At 40.8% G+C, this 15,188-nt stretch overlaps 1 protein-coding gene across 7 annotated transcripts in view; it reads right to left on the reverse strand.

Annotated features, from left to right (window-relative positions):
• Positions 1 to 15,188, reverse strand: part of fbxl17 (F-box and leucine-rich repeat protein 17) — a 697,249-nt gene that overhangs the window by 76,532 nt on the left and 605,529 nt on the right. The gene's annotated exons all lie outside the window — the stretch shown is intronic.

Consider the following 15,188-nt stretch of genomic DNA (forward strand, 5'->3'; position numbering starts at 1 on the left):
AGCAGCTGTAGAAGTGGAAGAAATATTTGGCAAGGGTCAATAGCATCAGTTTTCCCATTGCTACCTGAACAAGCAAAAACAGCTGACAGTGAAAGCTGCCGCGGAGGTACACAACTGACTGTTACCTGTCCACTGACCTCCATGTCTTCAGTTCATTGTTAAGGATCAGCAAGTGGATGAATACGAGCAGGGAGCCAAGGACCTATGTGCGTTTGAGTGTGGGGAGAGAGGAGGGTGCTGGTAATGGATTCTCATTCCTCAACCCACCATTTGTATTCTTCCTTTGACTCATATGTTGGCCTTAAGCTAAAAGGATCACAAGTCAAACTGAATAATCAAGAAAGCAATTCAAAGTTCTTTCCTAGAAAGGGAAAATGAAGTTAGAAAGATGACAAAAAACAACAAACTTGATTCCAATCATCCAGACACATTCAAGGAGCAAACAGAATCAGTAACACAAGTCCTAAAAAGCAAATGAGTGTAGAGAATTCTCATTAATTTTCCATCCTTTTGTTTGCCTTTTATTATTAAAATAAGTAAAAATTTTCATCAAGGATGAGGATAACATCCTCCAGGCATGGAGGAGTTACTGAGCTGTCAAGAGCTCAACGTGTATTAATAGCAAGATGAGACATTAATGTGAATATAACTTTAATTTCACCTCGTACATCAGATTCCTCATATTAATGACCTCATAACTTTGGCAGTAGTGAGGCTTAATTTTGGTGGGGGAGGTTTTCAATTGTTCACTATCACTCGAGAAGACAGCCCAGAGAATCTTTGGGGAAATGGACAAGTACTAAAAAAAAATACAACACTAATCCAATCTCTTCTAAAAATCAGTAAGTGAAACATTTTAATTTCAGCAATCTTTCACTTACTGATTAAAAAAAGATTGCTAAATCAGAATTTTTGTTTTGCAATTGTTTTCTCTTTTGAAAGTCACACTAATGGCAACACTAACTGTTGGTGATCACAAGAACTGATGGTCAAGTTTCTCAATTCATTAAAAGCTGGAAAAGAACTAATGATGATTAAGGCTGGGCAGGTGCTGGAATCCAGAACTCCAAATTCTATTCAGAATGCCTCACTCTATGATTGAATGAGAAAGACAATTATAGATATACTATTATCACACAGTTACTTTTACAATGCTAATGGAAGCATAATCTTCTGTTAAAGTAGGAGAGCGGGAGAGTCAAACACGTTTTCATCACGTGCCTTGATTATGCTTGCATTTTGTAGTACTGTGGAAAGGATAATACATGTAAAAACATGTCTTTTGTGAACAATGTTGACAGAAATACGAAATGGAACAAAATAATGTATCTCTGAATTTTAAAAAATGTGTTTCCAAGTAAATCAAACATACAGGACTGTGCAAAAGTCTTGGACACATATATATAGCTAGGGTGCTTAAGACTTTGGCACAGTACTGTATTTGTCAACATGGAGTGGAGAGCGAGGTTGTAAATTTGACAGCAGCAAATGATGTTGGAAATAGCGAGGGCAGAATACTGCGGAAGAGGTATTGGACAGGTGGCAGTAGAGGTGTGCCAGGGCAGGGGCGCGGCCTGGGTGCAGAGACCAACAGCCCTGAGACTTCAGGCAAGAGCATTTGATTCAAAACAATTGGTTTGTTAATCATTACAGAATGTCTTTATGGTGCTTCCCATTGCTTCCTCTCTCCCTTCCCATTTTCCCAACCATGATTTCCTTCTCCCTGCCCCTTCCCACTCTCAATTCACAATACAGACCCATATCAGAATCAGATCTATCATGTCTCACATGTCATAAAATTTGCTTTTGTTCCAGCAGCAGTACAGTGCAATGCTTAAAATTACTATAATACTGTGCAAAAGTCTTACATATGTGCCTAAGACCTTTGCACAGTATTGTACATTCTGTGGTTCTGCACAGTTCACCACAGTGAGTGATGATCTCCTACATGAGAGGCCTTCTCCTTGGGATCACTCATTCCTACCCAAATTTAATACTGGAAATATGAGGGTACGAGAAATCCTCTGCTATCCCTCAGGAACAAACTATCTGCTTTCAAAGTAACTACTTTAGATAATTATTAATGATACAATTCATTCTTTCTTTTGCCCTCACATAATTGATACAAGCAAACTTCAAGCACACTTTAAACATAAACTCCATGAAGAAAATGAGTGAAAATTTGAAGATATCAGAGCTCCAGAAATAACCAATCTTGACAGTTAAGGGGTTAAAACGAGAAATCTTCCACTAGGAAATGCGGGCTTCACATCAAAGAATGCTTTCTCCGCAGCTACAACCCACAACCTCAGGCTGAACTTGCTATTAAAACTATTGAAACATTTGAATGTCTCTGATAATCAAACACTGAAAACTAACTGATCATGCTACTAATTAATTACTAAAAGAATTCAATTAAAGTAGTAATGTACAAAATTGGTAAACTAATATTGGAATCGGCTGAAAACAATTAACTACCCTTAAATATACTGTATATTACTTGAAATGTACAGGACTGTGCAGAAGTCGTAGGCACATATATATAAATAGGATACCTAAGATTTTTGCACAGTATTGTAGTAAGTTTATGTATTGCACTGTACTGGTGCAAAAAAAGGAACAGATTTTATGACATGTGAGTGATGATAAACCTGATTCTAATATGGGTCTTTATTGTGGACTGAGAGTGAATGGGACAGGGAGAGTGGAATCATGGTTGGGAAAAGGGGAAGGGAGCGGGAAGCACCCGAGAGACATCTGTAATGATCAACAAATGAATTGTTTGGAATCAATTGACCTTGCCTGGTGACTCAGGGCTGAGTGTGTCTGTCTCTGCGCCAGCACCCGCCCCTGGCACTCCTCCCCCTGTCACCCGTCCCACACCCACACCTGCCCCGCAGTGCTCCCACCCTCGCCATTCTCAACATCTTCTGCTCCCACTCACTGTCCACTTCAGGTTGACAAATACAGTACTCTCAAAAATCTTAGGCACCCAAGCTATATATATGTGCCTAAGATATCTGCATAGTACTGTACCTGCACAGAAATGCCTGGTGTTTCTAAACTCCTGCCTGGGTTAAACTGACATTAGTTCAGAGCTCTGCAGCAGGAATTTGCTCACAGGTCCTCACAAGACCATGAGGAATTTAAGGTCAGATGCAATTAAAATGACAGGTGAACAGCTCTATCAAGAACTTCAAGGCATTTAAATTCATGTGAATGGCCTGCAGATATGAATCAAGTCTTCAACCTGGGCTTCCCGGTAAAAGAAAATTTCTTTGCATAGAACAACTGTTTCAATTGAACAGTGCTCAACCTCCACATTTACTGGATTTGTTGTTACTTAAAAATTAAGAAAACACCTCTTCATCTTTACATAGCTTACAATTTTATGTTGGTTCTCAATTCGAGAAAGGCTTAGAATACTCTATGAAATGTGGACATGAGGTGGTGGAGGAATGTGGGATCAGGGGTTGGGCTGCCATTAGTTAAAATTAATGACAACATTAAAAGAGATAACAAAATAATGCAATACAGAGAGAACAAATGCCTATTGGCTGAAGGAATCCCTGCCATGGAATGGACAAGAGGAGGAAATTCAATTAAACTGGAGAGGTCAAAAGCAAAACTAGAGTTTCTAGAGATTTTAAATATTGAAACGGAGTGCTAGAAACCACTGACATGGGAATGCACTGATCAGCTGGCCTGACAGAAAAAGAGAGAGAAAAAGCAGATGGGGAAGTATAGAATAAGTTGGAGAGAGACAAGAGGTTGGAGACAGAAAATAAATAAGGAAAATAAGAAGATAGTGTTGAAAGAAAAAAAGGTAAAGAGAGGAAAAGCTGTGTGGTATCAAATGTAAACAGAGAGAAAAACATGGAAGGGAGAGAAGAGAGAGGTAAAAGAAAGGTCAGCTTCTCTTCTACAAGCTGTAGAATTTGTAAAGTTGTAAGCTTACTCTGTTACCTATTTGAGAAAAACTTTCCTCATAATAAAATCAACATTTCTGGCCACTAAGAGTACAAACTTACATGTGTAAAAGGCAGTTATCTGGCCATCGGAAAGCTCAGCCTAGAATCTAACAGCCTTAATGGGGCTGCATTGCCAGTCTAAATGTACTCAATTAGTCATATAAATCCAACACAACAAAAAACAAGATATACCACAAACTGTGAGCACATAAACCACATCCTCTAATAAATCATGACTGCATTGCAAGTAAACAAAACACTCCATAATATGGATAAACCACCCATTATGGTACACTTAGGCCATAACAAGGATACTAAAACTAGCTATCATTCCAGAGACAGTTAAAAATCTTTTCTTTGAATGAATGACAACATATGATCTGCTAACGAACAAGATTCTGTCATTACATTATAATCTTAGTAACTATAGAACATATAAAACTAAAATTAATTACATTATGAATACTCGCTTACAATCAATAAAAGCAGTTTCAGCAGTTTGTGCAGGAAGAAATAGATGAAGCTAGAGAGGAAATCAGAGGTTCAGAAACTACATGCCAACAACATCCATTCTGTTTGGGTCTGCCACTACAAACTTTGCTCATGTCTCTGGTACAGCTAAATGGGCTTGGCATTTTTCCCACAAACAGAAATATCATGCCCATTGAGAGGTGGGGAGGAGACAGCCTGGACAATAGGCCTTAATGCAGCCTTGTTGGAGAAGGGACGGGGATAGAGGGCATGATTAGGGCCAGTACGGATTGGGTCAGGCTGGCAACTAGGTAATGATGTCAGCCATCTGAAGTTAGGGCAGCGAGTGGGACAGAGAGGGTAAGGGGCCTCAAGATGCAGAAGTAAAGACTGAATCCACAATTGTTGGGCTGCAGTTGGGCTGCAGCTGGGCAGATTGGGGATCTTGCCTTTCTGTTTCTAAGTATATCACCTGCTGATATCCAGTGAGGCTGTGAATATGAGTTCAATTGAAAGTACCTCTTGCTATTCAACTAAGACTATTCCTAGTCATGTGTTTACAGTTTCAGTTTCAGCACAGGATACTGTATAATGATCATGAATAAAGACAGCAGATAGCTTCCTTCTTCCGAAACTCTCACTGACTTACCTACACACTGGATAAACTCACTGGACTACTGAAAGACTCATAACCATTTTGTAGAATTGTATCATTGATCAAGCTCCTTTGAACTCACTCTCTGGACTGTGAATTAGACAATCTCAGCCATTGCTCAGTAGAAAGCCAGAGATGTTCTGATCTGAGATAAAATCCGATCAAAACTCTTCCCTAGCCTGTGTGCAGTAATGACTCCTATCATCATCCTCCAACACTCCTAGCACTATCAGGCAAGCATGAGATTTCATTTGGTTGCGGCAATTTCCTTTCTTTCTTGCAACCTTCACGGAGTTTGCCTGGTCTTTGAGTGCTTTAAGATTCATGAGACTGTATTCCATTGTAATGCTTTCTCAACAAACAGAAACACAGAACAAAATGATTTGTGTGTTGAGGTGCACAAGGCATTAAAGTCCGTTAAAAATCAGTTCACAGATGCAAATGTAACCATAAAAATGTGCTTTTTCTGCCCTTTTACGACAAGATTATTAAAATACTGCAATAATTGTTTCCTGAGAAAATGTCACACAAGATTGGATTTTCAGCATGAAATTAATGTTTATACATATTGTTGCATACCAAATCTAATTTAGAATATGCTCAGCATTAGTCTCAGTACCATAAATCCGTGTAAAACTTAATCATATGCATACATAAATTTCTTTGTATTTGAATTGATCTTTTTTCATTTTTTAAAACAAACCAGGAAGTACCTGAAGAGGCCACTAAGCGTCGGTTCGTGGTCTTCTGCTGCTGTAGCCCAACCACTTCAATGTTCGATGTGTTTGCATTCAGCACACACATTCAGCACCAAAGTGTGATTATTTGCGATACTGTTACCTTCCTGTCAACTTGAACCAGTGTCAAGGTTCAAAGTACATATATATCACCACATAACCCTGAGATTTGTTTTCCTGCAGGCATACACAGTAAATCCAAGATACGCAATAGAATCAATGAAAGGCCACACCCAACAGGATGGATTGATGTGTAAAAGACAACAAACTATGCAAATACAAAATAAAAAAAAATAAATGGGCAATAAATATCGAGAACATGAGATGAAAAGACCTTGGAAGTGAGTCCATAATTTGTAGGAACAGTTCAGTGATGGGGTGAGTGAAAATAAATGAAGTTATTCCCTCTGCTTTAAAAGCCTGATGGATGAGGAGTATTAACTGTCCCTGAACCTGGTGGTGTGGATCCTGAGGCTCCTGTACCTTTTGGATGGCAGCAATGCGAAGACAGCATGACCATTCATGGCCATGTCTGGCACTGCTCCTCTGACACTTTCATTAACAAGGCATTTTTGCCCACAGAGCTGCGACTCACTGAATGTATTTTGTTTTTTTTTGCACTATTCTCTGTAAAAACTGTTGTGCGTGAAAATCCAAGGGAATTAATAATTTCTGAGGTATTCAAACCACCCTGTCTGGCACCAACAATCATTACACGGTCAAAGTCACTTAGATCAAGTTTCTTCCCATTCTGATGTTTGGTCTGAACAATAACTGAAACTCTTGACCATGACTGGATGCTTTTATGCACTAAGTTGCTGCCACGATTAGCTGATTAGATAACAAACAATAATGGAGGCCATTACTGGAAGTTGGAGAAATCGATGCTCCTGCCATCAGGTTGGAGGCTACCCAAACAAAATATAAGGTGTTGTTCCTCCAACCTAAGTGTGGCCTCATCCGAAACTTCCGCCACCTCCAACGGGATCCCACCACCAAGCACATCTTTCCCTCACAGTGGCCACCCATTTGAATTCCACTTCCCATTCCCAATCTAATATGTCCATCCAAGGCCTCCTCCACTGTCATGGTGAGGCCACACTTAAGTTGAAGGAACAATACCCTATATTTCATTTGGGTAGCCTCCAACCTGATGGCATGAACATTGATTTCTCCAACTTCCGGTAATGTGCCCCTCCTGCATTTCCCATCCCTTTTCCATCTCTCACCTCATCTCACTAATCAGCTTCCCAGCTCTTTACTTCATCCCTCCCCCTCCAGGTTTCACTTATCCCCCAGTGGTTCCCTCTCCCCTCCCCCCCCAACCTTTTTAATCTGCTCGTCAGAAATTTTTCTCCAGACTTGCCCAAGGGTTTCAGCTCGAAACATCGAATGTACTTTTCTCCATAGGTGCTGCCTGGTCTGCTGAGTTCCTTCAGCATTTTCTGTGTGTTGGCTCATTCGATATATGTATCAACGAGGAGGGGTACAAGCGTACCGAATAAAATGGCCACTGAGTGTACATCTCAATCAAGCCTAAATAAAAGATCGGCCTCAAAGTCCTAATGCTGATCTGCAGCTGAACTGGGGTGCTTCGGGGCAATATGGAACAAAGGAGCATGAGAGGGCTCCTTTAACTCCATAACTTTATTTTGTAACTTAATTAGATGTAGCTGATCCTGGATTCAGCTCTGCTTCTTTGTCTTATATTGTGATACTTTAAGAACCTCTGTCTTGAATGTTTCATTGAGTCAGCATCCACACTATTTCAAATAGGATGAGGTGGGGGGTTGGGATGGGAATGAGGGCCTCAGTTCTTAATTTCCACTGTGCTTTGTGTGAAACCTGGTTTCCTGACTTCCCTCCAAGATCGCCGAGTTTTCATTTTAAGACCTTTCCTTTTTTCTAAGCTGCCTCACTATGGACTGTGGATTTACATCAAAAGAATGAGACAGTTCCTGACACTTCTGGAATCTTAAACAGCATAAGCACAAGGCACAAATATTCAGTAGAGAGTGGATTAAGGAAGAAAAGAATCAAGTGCCAAAAATGAGGAAATTAGTGGAAACTTTTGTGGTGGAGGGGTGTATAAGTGTTTTTAATTCAATGTAAACTGCTGGAACTCTTGCAGCTTAGTGGTACTGGAGCAAACATATGGTGAAACTCTTTATTTAGTTTCAAAGTCTTTCCTGCAGTGCTCTGAAAAGGAGGCTCTAATGCATATGAATCAATCCTTGAAGTATGGGAACATTCTTCAATACAAAGAAACTGTCCAAACTTTTGGTTACAAGAGTTCATAAGTTCCACATATATGCTTTTGGTGGTAACGCAGCAATGAATTTTCTAATAAGTAACTCTATTGCTTTAATCTGCGGCAAACCATGGCATTGTTTTTTTTTGTGGAGGCACAAGAGACTGCAGATACTGGAATCTGGAGCAACAAACAATCTACTGGGGGAATTCAGCAGGCCAAGCAGCATCTGTGAGAGGAAAACTGTTGATGTTTTGGGTCATTAGAAATTACTGTCAGTCATACAAAACGTGTTATGTTTTGTTGATTAAGATATAATGTAGACTTTGATAATTTAATATTCTGCGAACTAGACATTCATCAATGTGTGAATTCACATGAGAAGGAGCTCCCTACAGAGCAAAGCACCTAGCACTAGACAACAAGCTTATTTGTGGAATTGTGTACAGTGATATAATTTGCCATTGCTATAAAGATTATAAAGGAAATACATTGGCACTTGATTGGGAAAGTGGAACAGGGAGATAGATGATCAATGGAAAAGACAAGGTTAGGGACAGAGGATTGCAGGAATATGTAAGAGGTAGCAGTGGAATATGATCAGAGGTGCTGAGGAGACGACCAGCCTTTCTATCATAATTGCTGAGTTTAAACTGAGGACACAAACGCAATAGATTCTTCAGATGCTGGAAATCCAGAGTAACACACATAAAATGCTGGAGGAATTCAACAAGTCAGGCAGCATCTCTGGAGAGGAATAAAAAGTCGACATTTTGGGGTGGAGATGCTTCATCAGGACTCCAAGTTGGACTTTGAAGACTAAATCAGGGAACACCTTTCCCAATTAACACAATGGGAGCATTAGAGGAACTGCAACAGTTTAATATGGCAAGCCATCAAATCTTTCTCAACACATTTGGGGATGAGCCAATAGGATTGCACCTGTCAGCCTGTCTGAACTCTGAGCACCACTGCTATAGCCATCCTCAAGTCTTGCTAAGTACTTTGCACCACTTGGCTAGTTCTGCCCCAGTGATCGGTACTCCCAAATTCCAAGTAGGAAGAAGCTTTATATTTTGTTTAAGGTGGTCTCTCCAGCCAACCCACCTCCCTACCTACTTGGAACCAATCCACAACACCACTGACTAGCATTGCTGACTGACCGACTCTCACTCCAGTTATAACATTTAATGTTTTTCTCCCAGTACATTATCTGTTGGAGTGGGAATAAAGGGGGCCTTTTCTGGTTGTCTGCCAGTGACTACTGGTGTTCCTCAGGGGTCAGTATTGGGAATGCTACTTTTCACATTCTTTGTCAGTGATTTAGGTGTAGAAGTGATGGCTTTGTGGCAAAGTTTGCAGATGACACAAAGGGGTTGGAGGGGTAGGTGGTGCTGAGAAAGCAATGCGATTGCAGCAGGACTTAGACAAATTGGAAGAATGGGCAAAAAAGTGGTAGACGGAATACAGTGTTGGGAAATGTATGATAATGCATTTTGGTAAAAGAACAATAGTGCAAACTATTATCTCAATGGGGAGAAAATTCAAACATCAGAGATGCAGAGGGACTTTGGAGTTCTCATGCAAAACTCCCAGAAGGTTAATTCACAGGGTGAGTCTGTGGTAAAGAAGGCAAATGCAATGTTGGTATTTATTTCAAGGGAAATAGAATATAAGAAAAAGAGATAATGCTGAAGCTTTATAAGACACTAGTTAGGCTGCACTTGGAGTATTGTCAAAAGTTTTGGGCCCCTTATCTTGAAAGGATGTATTGTCATTGAACAGAGTCCAGAGGAGGTTCATGAGGATGATTCTCGGAATGCAGGGATGAACATATGGGGAGCGTTTGGCAGCTTTGGGCCTGCACTCACTGGAATTTAGAAGAATGCAGAGGGACCTCAGAGGAACCTACCGAATGTTGAAAGGACTGGATAGGGTAGATGTGGAGAAGATGTTTCCTCTGGTGGGGATATCCAGAACCAAAGGGCACACCCTTTTAGAACAGAAGCAAGGAGGAATATTTTTAGCCAAAGAGTGGTGAATCTGTGGAATGATTTGCCACAGACTGCCGTGGAGGCTAAGTCCATGGGTATATTCAAAGCGGAAATTGATAGACTCCTGATTGGTCGGGACATCAAGGGATATGTTGAGAGGGCAGGCGTATGGGGTTGAACAAGATCTAGGATCAGCCATGATGAAATGGCGAAGCAGCCTCGATGGGCTGAATGGCCTAATTCTGCTCCTATTTCATGATTTAAAACACAGTTTCATTTGGATACCAGTTCGATGACATTATTGATTTGAATAGCTCCCCTGTGGATGCCACCTAATTGCAGCAAATTTTGGCCAAGGACAAATGCTCACTACACTAAGCCACTTTCCTCTGACAATGGCCCTCGCCGTTTATTATCAAATCCCTGTAACTATTTTCCCCAACCATTAACCAGAAGATCTTTATAAACTATATACTGTATATGTAATTACCATTACCAATACACTGATATCGGACAAACATGTTATACTCATATTGGAAAGCCCAGCAGAGATTGTTCTTCCTACACTAGCTGAAGAAACTAACTATCTCAGGGCATATCCTGATGAATTTTTACTCAAATGTTATGACCTTCCCTAACACCATTTGGTTCCCCCATTTCCTCCTCTCTTTCCAGGTCCAGATTGCAACAAGTGGTCCAGTAAGTGGAGAAGATCATTGGCTGACAGCTACTGACATTAAAAGACCTGTTGATTGCCAGAGCAAAGAGCTGAAAAAAATTACTGCAGACTCCACCCACGCTAGCAGTCAACTATTCACCAAATTGCCACCAGAGAGATGCTACACCACCGGGACTACATGTCAAAAGACCATAACACGTAGGAGCAGAATTAGGCCATTTGGCCCATCAAGGTTGCTCTGCCATTTCATCATGGTTGATCCATTTTTCCTCTCAGCCCCAAACTTCTCCACCCCGCCCCCCCCCCCCCGTATCCCTTCATGCCTTGACCAATTGAGAATCTATCAACCTCTGTCTTAAATATACATAAAGACTTGGCCTCCACAGCTGCCTGTGGCAACAAATTCCACAAATTCAATACTCTCTGCCTAAAGAAATCCCTCCTCACCTCCGTTCTAAAAGGACACCCCTCTACTCTGAGTCTGCGTTCTTTGGTCTTAGACACCATAGGAAGCAAGCTCCAAAGCTACTTTCCTGTAGCTAACCAGCTTCTTAACGAAACTCATTCAGGTGTAATACTCTCAACTGTCCCTGTGCAATATCCATTAAAAAGCCTTTTCTGCTCTCCTTGCTCTCTTGATAATTATTTAATCTGTTCATATGTTCACATTTATTTAAGTTTGATTGCACAAGTGAGCATTCCGCTAATTGTTTATTGTTCATAGTTGTTTGCACTATTGTCTTGTAAGTTGTTGGTTGCTATTGTGTTGTCTGTTACAGTATTGTCCTGTGTTTTATGCGTGTCATCGAACCACAATCAATTCTGGTATGTTCCACAAACTGGCAATAAAGTACTTCTGATTCTGACTTTCTGGTAAGTGCACAAGTTATCATACACGTGAGCCAGTCTGGAGATCACTCATCACCAATGACAGCACATACTATCAAACAGCTCAAACAGACTGAAATACCTACCAGCCTCTTCTCAATCCAGTTATATTGGGCTACATTTTTTATATTATCAACAGGGAATCACTTCATGGGAATTATTATCAACAGGGAATCACTTCATGGGAATTACTATATTTGATTCCAATGATTCAGATGCTGGTTAGACACTTCTTGAGGAACTTTCTCACCAAACATTTCAGTTTTGAAACCTTAAGATGAAACTGCTTTCACTTTACAGCAACTCTTTTATGCTCTGAACAGTCAGGTTGGCAGAATGCAATCAGAAGGCAGTGCTGCAAAATTTGAAAAGTTCTGGCTTTTCAATAATGCAATGTATATTTCAAAAGGGCGGCAACATAGATAGTGCTCAGTATAATGCTATTATAGCGACACTGACCCAGGTTCAATTCTGCCACTGTATATAAGGAGATTGTACGTTCTCCCCACAACCACGTGAGTCTCCTCCAGGTGCTCTGGTTTCCTCCCACATTCCAAAGATGAGTGGGGTCATAGGTTAATTGGTCAACAAGGATATAATTGGGCAGCATTGGGTAGAAAGGCCTGTCATTGTGCTGTACTTCTAAAATAAATAAACAAACAAACAAATGAATCAATAGGTAGATAGACAGATAGCTAGATAGATAGATTAGGTAATATGTGGGAAAAATTGAATGCTTCCTCAAAGTATATGTAGTTTCAGGCATGCTTCTTGACAGAAATATACTTTTAAAATGAGATCAGCTCCATATATAACTCAAGTTAGCCAACAAACAGCATCTGCCAAGTTGAGGTGGTGTAGAAGCAGGAAGTTAAGTTTGCTTTGAAATACAAAAAAGGAATAAAAAAGTGCAAGGACTGCTCATCACTGAAAAGGAGACAAGGCAATTTGTTCAAATCAAGTAAACACAAAGGCAGTAAGAAACATATAATAGATGAAAATAGCTTCAGTAATGTAGCACTAACAAGAGTGTGTGAGTAGATACTGCTGAGTAGGACTAATACAAATACATCAAATAGCACTTGCTGCGACAGCATATTAGCAAGGATGTTGGCACCTGGAATCGAAAGCTGTTGACAAACAGGAACCATATTTTAAATAGGATTGCACCAATGATGTAAAGAGTGTCAGAATTATCTTACTATTTCAGTATATTATTCAGTTTTAAAGGCTTCTCAATAGCTGATTTACCTTGCTGACAGCTATCAAGCATGACTGTCATCACTCACTGGAACTTGTGATAATCCATACTATCACTGAAGTGATCACAATCGTGCACAGTGGCAGTCTACAAAGCAAATCTGATGCTAAGATTGGTATTGGCATTGGTTTATTATTGTCACATGTACTAAGATACAGTGAAAGGCTTGTCCTGCATACTATTTACGCAGAAACGGATACTAAGGGACTGTCTATTTTTGAAGAAGGAGTGATCTGCCGAATAAATTTACAACACTGTGGGAAAAAGCCCAAAGATTTTTATTGCCTTTCCTTCAACATATTTGGTTGAGAGCGGATTCTGCAAGGTAGTTTCCTTGACAAAATCCAGGAACAGAATTGATATTGCAACAAGAGGTGACCTCCGACTGTCATTGTCTAAATTGGAGCCCGATATCATGAAACTTGCAGAAAAGCACCAAGCTCAAGGATCGCATTAGGCCTGATAGATGTTTAATTTCTTACAGTCTTTTTAAAGTTTTATCCAGTATGTTGGAATGTTCAAATTTTCTTGGTGCTCAATAATAAATGATTTTCTGTCTATCTGTTCGTGTTGTATCCCTGTTTGAAAGGGGGGCCCTGGAACCTGAGAAGAGCTCCTAAGGGGGCCATGGCCAAAAAACAGTTGAGAATCACTGTGCTAAGCAATAGCAAAGACACAGACTAGAGTTACCCCAAAGGCCTCGCATTTCATCCGACATTCAACAAACCAAAGGTTCTCTCTCTCCCTGGCAAGGGAGAGGGAGATGTCCTCCATTTTCACAGCAAACAGGAGACATAACAACAAACCGCTGGTTTATGATGCTAAAAGTCCATTGCGTCGCTTTTTTTGAGCTCTGTGTCTGAAGATCGCAAAGACCTCTTGCACTGAGATGTGGTGTGTCATCTGCAAACTTGCAGATGGAGACAGGGCAGAATCTGTCCAGGCAATCATGAGTATAGAGTAGGAAATAAAGTAGGGGGTTAAGGACACAACCTAGTGGAGTACCAGTGTTTAGAATCTTAGAAGGTGAATATTGAGCTGAAATAGTAAGGTAATTCTGCCACTTCATACATTGATGGCATAATCCCACTAAGGATAAAATGAAGGTAGGAACTGCAATAGTTAGACATTTCTTTCTGGAGCAAAATCCAGAAAAAGAAAAGTGATACAGAGATAGAGAGACTACAGATGTTGGAATCATGAAGAGCAACATGGGAGGATCTGGCTCAAGATCGCTCACAGTGGAGGGACACCATCAGAAAAGGTGTGGACACTGTTGAGAACAAGCTCAATGAGGCAACAGAGGAAAGGCATAGGAAGTGCCACAACAGAGCTTCTGCCCCTGCTGTCCCTCCAGGTCTCACCTGGCCAAGTATGTGGCAAGCAGTGCCTGTCTAGGATTGGCTTGTACAGCTACTCCAGGACACACATATCAAACTCCACTAACTGACTGAAAGGAACCATCATCATCCTATGGGATGGATGGATGGACAGAGAGACAGAGAGAAAGAGAGAGAGGGGAGAGAGAGAGAGACAGAGATTCTGCCATCATATTTGACCTACCAAAATGAACCACTTCACACTTATCTGGGTTGAACTCCATCTGCCACTTCTCAGTCCAGTTTTGCATCCTATCAATATCCCGCTGTAACCTCTGACAGCCCTCCACACTACCCACAACACTCCAAACCTTTGTATCAGCAAACTTACTAACCCATCCCTCCACTTCCTCATCCAGGTCTTTATAAAAATCATGAAGAGAAGGGGTCCCAGACCAGATCACTGAGGCACGCCACTGGTCACCAATCTCCATGCAGAATATGACCCGTCTACAACCACTCTTTGCCTTCTGTGGGCAAGCCAGTTCTGGATCCACAAAGCGATGTCCCCTTGGATCCCATGCCTCCTTACTTTCTCAATAAGCCTTGTATGGGGTACCTTACCACATGTCTTGCTGAAATCCATGTACATTACATCTACTGTTCTTCCTTCATCAATGTGTTTAGTCACATCCTCAAAAATTTCAATCAGGCTCGTAAGGCACGACCTGCCCTCGACAGAGCCATGCTAACTGTTCCTAATCATATTATACCTCTCCAAATGTTCATAAATCCTGTCTCTCAGGATCTTCTCCATCAACTTACCAACCACTGAGGTAAGACTCACTGGTCTATAATTTCTTGGGCTATCTATACTCCCTTTCTTGAATAAAGGAACAACATCCGCAACCCTCCAATCCTCTGGAACCTCTCCTGTCCCCATTGACGATTCAAAGATCATC

The sequence above is a fragment of the Mobula birostris genome, chromosome 17 (genome assembly GCF_030028105.1).
Source record: "Mobula birostris isolate sMobBir1 chromosome 17, sMobBir1.hap1, whole genome shotgun sequence".
Taxonomy (NCBI): Eukaryota; Metazoa; Chordata; class Chondrichthyes; order Myliobatiformes; family Myliobatidae; genus Mobula; species Mobula birostris.